Source organism: Miscanthus floridulus, chromosome 9 (assembly GCF_019320115.1).
Source record: "Miscanthus floridulus cultivar M001 chromosome 9, ASM1932011v1, whole genome shotgun sequence".
NCBI lineage: Eukaryota > Viridiplantae > Streptophyta > Magnoliopsida > Poales > Poaceae > Miscanthus > Miscanthus floridulus.
Window position 1 is genome coordinate 111,668,884 of NC_089588.1, and position 11,410 is coordinate 111,680,293.

Here is an 11,410-nt window from a genome sequence, read left to right on the forward strand (position 1 = left end):
TGGTCATTGATGACAAAGGGGGAGAAATAGTGCACAAAGATAGTAAAAAGACACCAAAGGGGAGAATTTGCACCAAAGGGGAGAATTTGACATAGGGAGAGATATGACAAAGGAAATGAATCAATTAAAATTTTGAGCACACAAGTAGGGGGAGCATGCTCATGAACTTGTATGGTGCATTTGAATGTGCATTTCATATGTTTGCTTGCATGGCACAAGTTTTAAATTTCGATATCCATGCTTGTGTGGTGTATGCTAGTTGTAGGTTTGAATGATGAAATGAAAAACTAGCATGCATAGGTTATATAGTGATTTCATTTTCAAAGTGTTGTTTCCAAGTGGTATCAAGCTAACCATGATGCTAAGGATGGTAAAATGGTGCACTCCGATTGGTATCATGCTTCAAAGGTCCATCTTTTATACCTTAGCATCATTTGGTAGACATTGACTCCTATATTTCCTATCCAAGCATATGTGCAAGCTACAATCCAAACTCTTAGCACATATGTAGGGGGAGCAATTGCTATCATTTGGGGTTCATGAAACTATCCATATCCTTTTACACATGGTAAATATGCTTGGGCAAGCAACATGGATTCAATTGAATTTCAATTCATATCTTTGTGAAAGGGTTGTCATCAATTACCAAAAAGGGGGAGATTGAAAGCTCTAGTTTGGTTTTGGTGAATTGATGAAACCCTAAGTGCTAACCTAGTTTATCAAGTGATCATGAGATAAGTAGCACACTCCAAGTGATGAAGCAAATGAAGATGATACCATGATGATGATCAAGTGCTTGGACTTGGAAAGAAGAAAGAGAAAAACAAAAAGCTCAAGGCAAAGGTATAAACCATATGAGCTATTTTGTTTTGGTGATCAAGACACTTAGAGAGTATGATCACATTTAGGATTGATAGCCATACTATTAAGAGGGGTGAAACTCGTATCAGAATGTGATTATCAAAGTGCCACTAGATGCTCTAACTTATTGCATATGCATTTAGGATCTAGTGGAGTGCTAACACCCTTGAAAATATTTGTGAAAATACGCTAACACATGTGCACAAGGTGATACACTTGGTGATTGGCACATTTGATCAAGGGTGGTGAAGTTTTAGGTGTAAGGGTAAGTAACTCCACCGACAGAGTGTCCGCCCGTAGAGTGCGGATAGTCCGACGGTGCTACCGGTGCCCTAGACAGAAAAGACGGAGGTCACTAGGAGTGACTAGACGCTGGCCACGGTTGGACCGGCGCATCCGGTCAGATGTATCAGAGAAGATGCTGGCATCGGTCAAATGATCGAACGCTAGGTCGCTCTACAAATAGATGCTAGCAGGGTGCGTCGGGTCAGTGCTAACGTACGCTGACGTGAGGCGCACAGAGGAGACGTTGAATGACCGGACGCTGGGTGAGTCCAATCGGGCATGACCGGACGTGTCCGGTCGTGAAAATTCGTGTTTGGAACCTTACTAGAAACGACCGGACGCTGAGGTCCAGCGTCCGGTCACTTTCTAACTGACGCGTCCGGTCAATTGATGACCGTTGAAATCTGACGAACAATATTTGAAGCAGGGGACACGTGGCATGAATCACGTGACCAGACGCTAAGGGCCAGCGTCCGGTCGATCGGACCGGACCGTCCGGTCACCCCGCGCTGTACCCAGTGAAGGGGTACAATAGCTCTATTTCATGGAGACTTCTATTTAAGCCCCATGGCCGGCTCAAGCTCAGTCTCTTGGCCATTTACATTGACATACCAACCTTGTGAGCTTAGCCAAAGCCCTCCCACTCATCTCCATCATTGATTCATCATCTTTATGAGATTGGGAGAGAATCCAATTGCATTGCTTGAGTGTTTGCATCTAGAGGCACTTGGTGTTCGTGTTTCACTATGGGTTTCGCTTGTTACTCCTGGTGGTTGCCGCCACCTAGACGGCTTGGAGCAGCGAGGATCGTCGAGCGAAGGGTGGTGATTGTCCCCGGCTCCGATCATGGTGATTGTGAGGGGTTCTTGACCTTTCCCCGGAGGAGAGCCAAAAGGTACTCTAGTGGATTGCTCATGGCTTGTGTGATCCTCATCTTATGTTGGTTGTGAGACACCCTATTGAGGGTTTGGCGTGTGAAGCCAATTAGCGCGTGAACCCCCAAGTGAGTGAATCGCCACAACGAGGAGTAGCTTGCCGGCAAGCAAGTGAACCTCAGTAAAAATCATTATGTTCATCATTGATTCTGAGGTGATTGGTCTTCATTGGTATTTATTCTTATGATTGATTGGTTCCTTCATCTACACGGCGGTATAACCTTCTTGATCCCTCTCTTTACATTACCGCAAACTATTTGTCAAGCTCTTTAGGGTAGCTAGTTGTGAGAGCTTGCTTGCTTGGTTGGTGTGGCTCTTTAGTTAGCCTTTGAGAGCACACAAACATAGGGTAGTGACATAGCTATTGTGTGAATAGATACTATCTAAACTAGAATTGTGGTAGGTGGCTTGCATTTTGAGTAGGCTAGCGCAACACTTGCTTCGCCTCATAATTGTCTAACCATTTTGTTAAGTGTTGTTGTAGAAATTTTTATTAGGCTATTCACCCCCCCCTCTAGCCATTAGGACCTTTCAACTGGCCTTGATGGAAAGAAGAATACTTGTTATCTGTTGGCATCCATGATGACCTCAATGAAGCCTTCGACTCAAGAAACTCTAGGTTTAGGGACTTTTGAGGGGCGTGTAGTCTGTGATAAGGCATTTGCCTTGGCCTGTTAGTACTCTGGAGGCTAGGATCTAGTGTAGGAAATGGTGGTAGCTAACTATTGGCTGCTTGGTAGGAATAGACCCACAATGACCATTGAGATGGTCCACCTTCCTGTCTTCATCGAAGGATTTGGGGTTCCCTTCCCTCAGTTTGGCTTTGAGAAGAATGAGGGTTGGGCCGCTGAGAAGTTGGTAAAGTCTATCGAGGCGGAAGCGTGTGAGATACTCGGGGAAATGTCTAACAAAGAGTATTTGGCGTGTCGGGCCCTTGCCAACACAATGCCCTAGCTTAATAGGGCTTTTGAAGAGTTTGGGATCCACCACGAGGAACATGATGTTCCTATGAAGGTGCACAAATCCTTGGAGGACAAGGCAAAGAAGGCCACTGCCAAGAATGCTACTTCTGCGGCAGAGGCAAAGAAAAGGAAGGGGGCTGGTGCGTCCAAGGTCGTCAGCAAGAAACATAAGACCTTCACTGCTTCTACTATCGCCTCCGCTAATGCCTCCACTACTGCCTCCGCTGATGATGATGAGGAGGTTGTAGAAAACAATGGTGGAGGCTCTGGCTCTATTGCTTCTAGAATGGGAGGCGAGCGCTCTATCGCCTCTTTAGATCTTGATGGTGACGACTTCATCGATACCGCCCTTCAAGGAAAGGGTGGCGGCCCTACTGCTGAACCCTCCATCGTGGCACCTATGCCTGGCATTTTGGGTGATGATTCTTCTGGCTCCGAGGGCTAAGGTGCTGGTGCTGGCAACGCCTTCCCGTTAAAAGATGCGGAGGCTGGCAGTGTGTATCGTCGCTGTTCTGCGGTTGCTACTACCATGGAGGTGTCTGAGGATGAGGCGGAGGTTCATTCTCCAACTGCTCCATTCCAGAGCATGGTGTTTTGGCCTATGGCATAGCGTGCCAAGGACGTTGGTGTTGCAGATGCTGTTTTGAGCCCTTTGCATCATGGTGAGTTCCCATTTTGAGTATGTTTTGCCCGACTGTTTATCTTTTCAATTTTATAGAGACTTGAGTTATTTCGATTGCTTCAGCCGATTTGATGAAGGCTCTCAGGAACCCTAATGAGAACCCTAATGATCCTATGGGTGTGGATCTCGCTTGGATTGGTTTGGGAGCACCTTCGAGGCCTTCGCTTGCGGTCACAACTCCTGGCCCATCTAGCGTAGGCCAGGCTAGTACCGAAGGTTATATTTCCTTCTTTGTTTTCTAATTCTGCGCTATCTCAGTCTTATTCGAGATAGTCGATTTATGGTTGTTATTCTAGGGGCTTCCGACAGAACTGATGTATTCATTGATACAAAAACTATTCACACGGGAGCTCCCCCGCAAACTTAACGATTACATTTGCTGACTACTTCTACTCCAAATACTACTGTGGCCGCTCGGCAGCATCAGCTGATGCCAAAGGAGAGGCCACGACACATGCCACCGGACATAACCAGTGCCGCAAGGGCCCCGCCTGGTTTCACTCCCTTGACTTCGGTGAGCGCAACGGGTACCTCAAGGGCATCGCACCCATAGATGCTCAGCAGAAGAGCATGGAGCTCCTGACCTTCTCATGCAGTCGAGGCAGCTCTTGGGCAGGGACGCTGCCCGCCGAGGTATGGCCACCGTGGCTAGAAGATATCTCATCAAACTTTATGAACTGGCCAACCTGAGCAGGTGCAAGGGCAAAACCTCCCACCAGCACAGTCCTGAGCATCTTCCTCTTTGGCAAGGCTCGCCCGAAGAAGACTCACCGAAAGGAGTCCACGTACGGCTCCATCCCGACGAAAGCCTCACAGACGGTGACGAAGCCTGCGACGTACGACACCCTCTAGTGTGCCACCTCCTTTGGTGGAGCCAGCACCATCTCATCTACATTGGGGGACCTCCAACTCGACATCGCGCTCTAGAATCACGAACGGGTCTGTGAATTCTCTTTTCCTTCTCCCTTCCGCTATTTAAAGAAAAGGCAGAGCAGTTGAGGAAAGGCGAAAGGATTGGGGCAAGAAACCCTCTCCCTTCCCCCATTCAATGCGGATGGGAAACGACGGAACGCACCCTGACCAATGGGACACACCCTGCCCGACAGAACAGCGCCTGGTCAGACGAGATGTGGCCTAGGTATGGCCCACCACTACCGCATGACCGAGCGCAAGAAACAAAGCGCCACCACGCGTAGGCGGCCCTCCACCTTCCCAGGCAGAACATGGAAAGGCCCAACTATGGGATCTCCGCCCAAGGGAGACCATCAGGCTTCCTAAGTCAATCAAATGGCATAGGAAAACACCGAGAGATAGGTAAGGAGCAAAGGGATGCCCCATGTGGGTCATGTTGACTCCATCACAAATGATGAGCACGGATCCCAGTCGGACATTTCTGATTGGAGCTCTTCAAACCCTGTCACACGAGTCATCATGGTAACATTACCAACCCCCACTATTTCTTTATATAATCATTCATACATCCATACATGCATTCATTCCATACACCCGCGCCCCCAGACGATTCTACTCGAATCACCCGGGGGCTCGGGGGCTAAGGCATCACATATGTAGTCAAATGCATCACAACGCTCCGTGTTGCATCGCGAAGTGGCAGTTGCCTCATTCAACATGAGCAACGACCGACCGAGGTTAGAATGCCAGCCCATGAAAGGCTCGAGGCCGCCTCATGTCAAACAGAGCCAGGGGAGAAAACATGGATGAGCCCCGAGTGGCCCTCGCTCGGTCTACCCTGAAGCAGACAGGGTCATCTCAACCTTCTCATTCGATCCTAAACCTTGCCAAACCCATAGAATCTCCATCGAGGGAAGGCTAGTGGGCCACCTAGGTCGGTCTTTGGAATGACCCAGACATCTACCGTGTTGTAGGTTAAGGAGCAGTGGAGTGCCACATGAGGGCTATGCCTACCCTGTCATGAACGATAGACCCAGACTTCACTTGATCATACCCATTAGCGAGCTCACCGAGCATGTCACTCGAGCCCAAGCCATTGAGGCAAGCGACGTTAACTTAGCCCCTCCAGTTGTGAGAAACCAAGGACGGGGTAATGCACAAAACTCAAACTGACCCCTACCAAGCCCAACAGGGCTCAGGGGCTCAAGACACCCAAAAATGCCTTGGCTACATCTGGATCCATGACTCCAACTCGCCCAAAATCCCTCGGCGCACCCAACACATAGATCCATGAGTCCGTCTCGGCGTGCCCGACGCCTGGATCCACGAGTCTGTTTTGATCCCTCGGATGCACCCGATGCCAAGATCCACGAGCTCCGTCTTGCCCAATCCCTAAAACAATTGCCACGGCTGCATACGACGAGTCCATGAGTCCACCTCAACCGATCCCTCGGCTGCGCCCAACACCAGAATCCACGAGCTTCATCTCGCTCGATCCCTAAAACAACTGCCTCAGCTGTGCACGACGGCTCTGTGAGTCCACCTCAATCGATCCCTCTGCTGCGCCCGACGCCAGGATCCATGAGCTCCATCTCACCCAATCCCTAGAAAGAACTGCCTCGGCTGCACACGACGGGTTCGCAAGTCTACCTTGACCGATCCCTCAGCTATGCCCAACGCCAGGATCCGTGAGCTCCGTCTCGCCCGATCCCTAAAAAACTGCCTCGGTTGCACACGACACCATGGTTGATGACTCTGTCTTGACTAAAATGCACACACACATGCCTGCTGGCAAAAAACCCCCCAGGCGATTTTGCTCGAATCACCCGAGGGCTCGGGGGCTACACCCGTGAGTGCGCTCACGCGCACTCACTGATGAAACAAAACTTCCCCCGCTGGCAACACAAAAAACCCCAGACGATTCTGCTTGAATCGCCTGGGGGCTCGAGGGCTACACCCACGGGTGCGCTCGTGTGCACCCACTGTAAAGACAAAAATCCCCCATACGACTCTACCCAAATTGCCCGGGGGCTCGGGGCTCTAGTTGGGTTCATAAACCCGGGGTCCCTCATGGACCAGCTTCCCAACAAAGGCTCGGCCCAGTAGACAACGTTGCAAACAATGCACAACTCATGGGCTGGCCCAAATACCTAAAACGACATAGAAGGGTGATCCAGTCTTCGACCGAAAGGCCTGGCCGAGAAGGAATGGCACCCGCTTCCGACTCTGGCCCGCCTCTCTGATCGAAAGGCCTCGCCTTCGACTCCAGCCCACCTCTAGACGACCTCTCTGACCAGAAGGCCTGGCCAAACATAGCTTCCGACTCCGACCTGCGTCTTCGACTGGGGATGCGCCAAACCTATGCTCACTACTCTTCTCCAACTAGCGCAATCAGAGCCAACTAAGACCAACCGACCGAGGACGCCCGCTCGGTAAGGACTAGGAAACAGACAGAAAAAGTAAGTGTCGATGTTTTACCATTGATAGCCTACCATGGGGGTACCTGGGACAGTTGTTTGGGCTTCGACAAATAGTGGAACTCAGCAGTTACACAAAGAGACTCATGATTTATACTGGTTCAGGCCCTCGACTTGGTCAAGTAATAACCTCACGTCCAGTTCAGCGTTAGTCTATTTGCGTCGTATTGCTTTGAGTATTGGGTGTGTTCTGTTCTTTACAAGGGATATCCTCACCAGCCCTTTATAGTCCAGGTGCTGAGAGGAGTTGTTTGTGTTCTACTCGGATACAAGGTCAGAGTCCTAAGCTATGCTTCAGGTGCCTTTCCTTGTATAGTCCGAATTAGAGTTTTGGTCTTGCACGTTGCTTTGCTTCATGTTCTTCTTGGCGATTGGGCTGTGAGCCTTGTTACCAAGGCCCACTTCCCTATAGTATAGTCTATGGGGGCCCATAGGATTCCCCATCGACAAGCCCCCGAGCATTTCATGATTGAGCTTCAAGGGCTGAGTTGTTGTAGACTTGATCCAGGTTCTTCTTGAAGTGAAATCTTGAGATGGTCTTCTTTGATTCTTCTTCTGACTGATGGGCACTTTTGCTGAAAAAAGTGCACTTAGTGAGTGCAGCCCCCGAGCCTTAGCTATTTGGCACAAAAAGCTAGAGGGTCTCTCTATCTTGATGTCCTCCGGGTTCTTTTCCTTTGAGTGCAGCGAGTGCAATTTTTGCAAAAAATTGCACTCATTGAGTGTAGCCCCTGAGCCTCTTGTTTTTTGGTACAAAAAGCTGGAGGGTCAAAAAATTAAAAATGTACTTTTTTGTGGTGGGTACTTGCAGCCCCCGAGCCTTCTCTGGGTTCTTCTCTGTTGAGAAGAAGCCGGTAGAAGGTTCTTGACTTGTACTCCTTTGGTCTTTGTTGTTTGCTGGTCTTGGTTTGGAGGTAACTATATCAGTGTGCTTGTCCAGAACGTGGTTATCTCCCTATTCATAACCCAGGATTTGCTTCATCCTCTGTAGTTGTGATGCATCTAGGTTGTATTTATTCTGCTAGTTATATCGAATCTTGGTGCGGAGGGTTGCAACCTCTAATTCCACTAGGTTCTTTGCTGCCACTCTAGAATGATCTCCTTTGCTTTCTTTGAATTTATCAAATCTTATACTCCATTGTAATCTCAATGTTCTCCGAGTGAATAAGATGGTTTTTGCTGGATGCCGAGTTGTCTATTACTGTATCCGAGTTCTTCTCTATATCTGCATTCTTTGGCTGTAGTATAGTATTGTTGCCGACTTGTTGTATCCTTTTTCTGCGTTGCTCCCTTGTGAACGGTTTTGGCATCTAACTGTTGAGATCTGAACGGACCGTTGCTTTCTTTTTCCGTTGTGTATGTCATTGATTGCGGAACGGTAATTTTTGGTGACCGTTTTCACTTGGGTCGCGTGGGCCGTGTATTTTTCCCTTTATAAAAATGACTGCCCTGTTACTGTTGGTCCACTTGCCTTTGCGGTGAAAAATTCCTCAATCCTCGTTGCTGAGAAAACCCTAGCATTACTGCTGCTGCTACTGCATCTGGCCCTTGCTTTCGATTGATGTTGAAGAAGAATAAGGGCAAGGGTGAGTTTGTTGACGAGGAGAAAACTCTTAAGCAAATTGACAATCCTGAGTTCATGACCATGAGACGGATGCAAAGGCAGTTCCCGAAGCCGTCGACGCAGGAGTTGGAGTAGGATCTACTTGTTGCGCATGGGCTCATTCAGGAGAAGTTTCTTTCCAATTACTTGCTGCCTGGTGAGCATGTGATTCTGTCCCCTTCTCCCGATCAATCTATTTTGTTCATTCCTTTTGTGCGAGCAGGGCTCTGTTTTCCCCTGTCTGATTTCTTGTTAGAATTTCTTGGATCTTATCAGATTCAGCTTCATCATCTTACCCCGAACAGGGTTCTTCTCCTTTCTGCCTTCGCACATCTTTGCGAAACTTTTATTGGAATCCCGCCTCCTCTTCTCCTTTTTCGTTATTTCTTTTGTATGCGGCTATCTGATTCTAAAAATCCTCCTTTCTTTGGTTGTTGTCTCCTTCAATCTCGTCAGGGACGTAAAGAAACTTTCCCTTCTCTTACTCTCTCTGATTCTGTAAGAGATTGGGCCGAGAAGTGGTTCTACGTCCTAAAACCAGTCCCTTCTTTTTCTTCCGATCTCTCTCTCACTCTGACTTCTCTTCCTATTTGGAAGGATAAACTTTCTTTGGTTGAGCTCATGGCACTTAAGCCTTTGCTTAATCAAATTAGCCAACTAAAGCAGGCTAGTTTGACTAGCAATGGCATAGTTGCCAGCTTTCTGCGTCACTGGGTGCAACCTCTCATGCAGAGGGTGCACTTTGGTTTTGAGTACACTGGTTCCCTAGATCCTTCTCGGCTTATTCTGGACGTCGAGTTGTCTGAAGAAATCGTTCTTGAACGGTTGGGGCGAATCCTTAGTGGTGTCTCAGTGATGCCCGCCCGTGTGGACGATTATGATGCTTCTCACCCTCCTCCTGAGGTATGCGTATGCCTTCCCAAGTTCTTTTGTATCGGGTCTTTTTGATCTTATACTGATTTTGTCTCTTTTATGTAGGACTATGGCCGGGCTTTTAAGCTTGTTGTCCCTATTGCTGCTGATGATGTGGCCGAGGAGGAGGCTGAAGAAGATGAAGATGATGCTGTCGCTGCTGCTAGCAACATGGTTGAAACCGTTGTTCCAGGGCCGGGTTCTTCTTCTGCCAGGTTGTCTATTGGCTTATTTGAAGGTCAACACTCCTATGTTGAGTATGTTCCTGATCCTCAGATTGCTCGATATATCCTGTTATCTAGGAAGCGGCAGACTGAGGCTGCTTCTAAGTAGTCTTTGCCCAAGAGGCGACGTTCAGCTCGTCAACACCCTCCAATAGGTAATATTCTTGTAGGTGAGCTTGCGCTAAGCCTTTCCTGAGTTGTTTTCCTGGTTTTGTCTTGATTTGACCTGCTTTTGTGTATTCATCCAAGTTCTTCTTGTCTTCTGATAGATGGTCAGTCTATCACTATTGATGAGGAGGTGACTGATGATGAAGTCCCCCTTAATCTTCGTTCATAAGTTTTTACTTCTCGAGTGCCCTTGTATTTTGTAAGATTTGCTCTGACTGAGTTCTTTTTTCTGTAGTCGTGCATGGGCTCCTTGTGTCCCAAATGTAACAATTGCTTCTGCTTCTGTCCCGGAGGCCATCCCAATCTCCTCCTTTGAGGTGGTTGAGGATGATTTGTTTTCTGTGCCACTTCCCGACTTCATTTTCACAGAGGTGGCTGGTGATTTTAAGAAGGTCATCACGTAAGTTTTTCTCCTGGTTGTTCTTATTTTGATATCTTATTCTGTTTTTATAGACCCGAGTTCTTTTTCATTGTAGGCCTTCTGAGGATGCCTCGTCTTCTCTGGCCCTTAGGGCTAAAAAAGCTTTACAAGAATCTGCTATTGGTGAGCTCTTGTTCTGCCTTGCCTTTCCGTCTCTTGTATAATTTATGTATTCTATATCCTTGCAGACTTATAATTCTGCTTTTTGTAGCTTCTCCTCCTTGTGTTACTCCTCTTGAGCTACATGTTGAGGAACAGAATGTTGGGGCCCTGGTGTCCTCTTAGGAGGAGCACCGGATTGTGGGTAGTCCCTCGGGCATTTTAGCTACTGCTCGTCTGCCACTTGGGTCGTCTCTGTTGTACTCCTTCGAGGCTGCTGCTCGAGTTGATGTGGTAGTGGGTGAGGTTTCTGATAACTACCCTCCCCTGCTTCTGCTGCTGATGCTGACCGGCCGTCAGCATCTGGGCCGAGTACTCTTCTGCTAAATCGTTTAGGAGAGGAAATGGCTCAGCTTGGCTGAGTTGAACGGTTGGCCAAGTTGGGTTCTTCTTGGGAAACCTTTTCCGGTGCTTATGGCGCCGAGCTCAAGGTATCCGAGTTCTTTTTTGACTTTTGATATTGGTTTCTTCTGCTTCTGTCTCACATATTTTTGTTTTGCAGTCTTTACTTCAAGATCAGGATGTCTTGTTCGGTCCTCATGAGGCACAATTTACTTCCATTGCTGAGGCTACTTTGAAAAGAAAGGAAGATGAGCTGGCTCAGGCTAAAGTTGTCCTGACTTATGAGAAGGAGCAGCGTGCTCTGACGGAGGCTGCTCTTAACGCCAAGGTGCTTGATGCTGAGAAGGCGCGTGATACCGCTCAGGCTGAGAATTCTGACTTGAAGGAGAGGCTGGCTGGTAAGTTAATCTTTTGTTGATCGACTGCTTTCCCTTGGTTTTGCTCTTTTTTCTTTTCTGAGTTGTTGA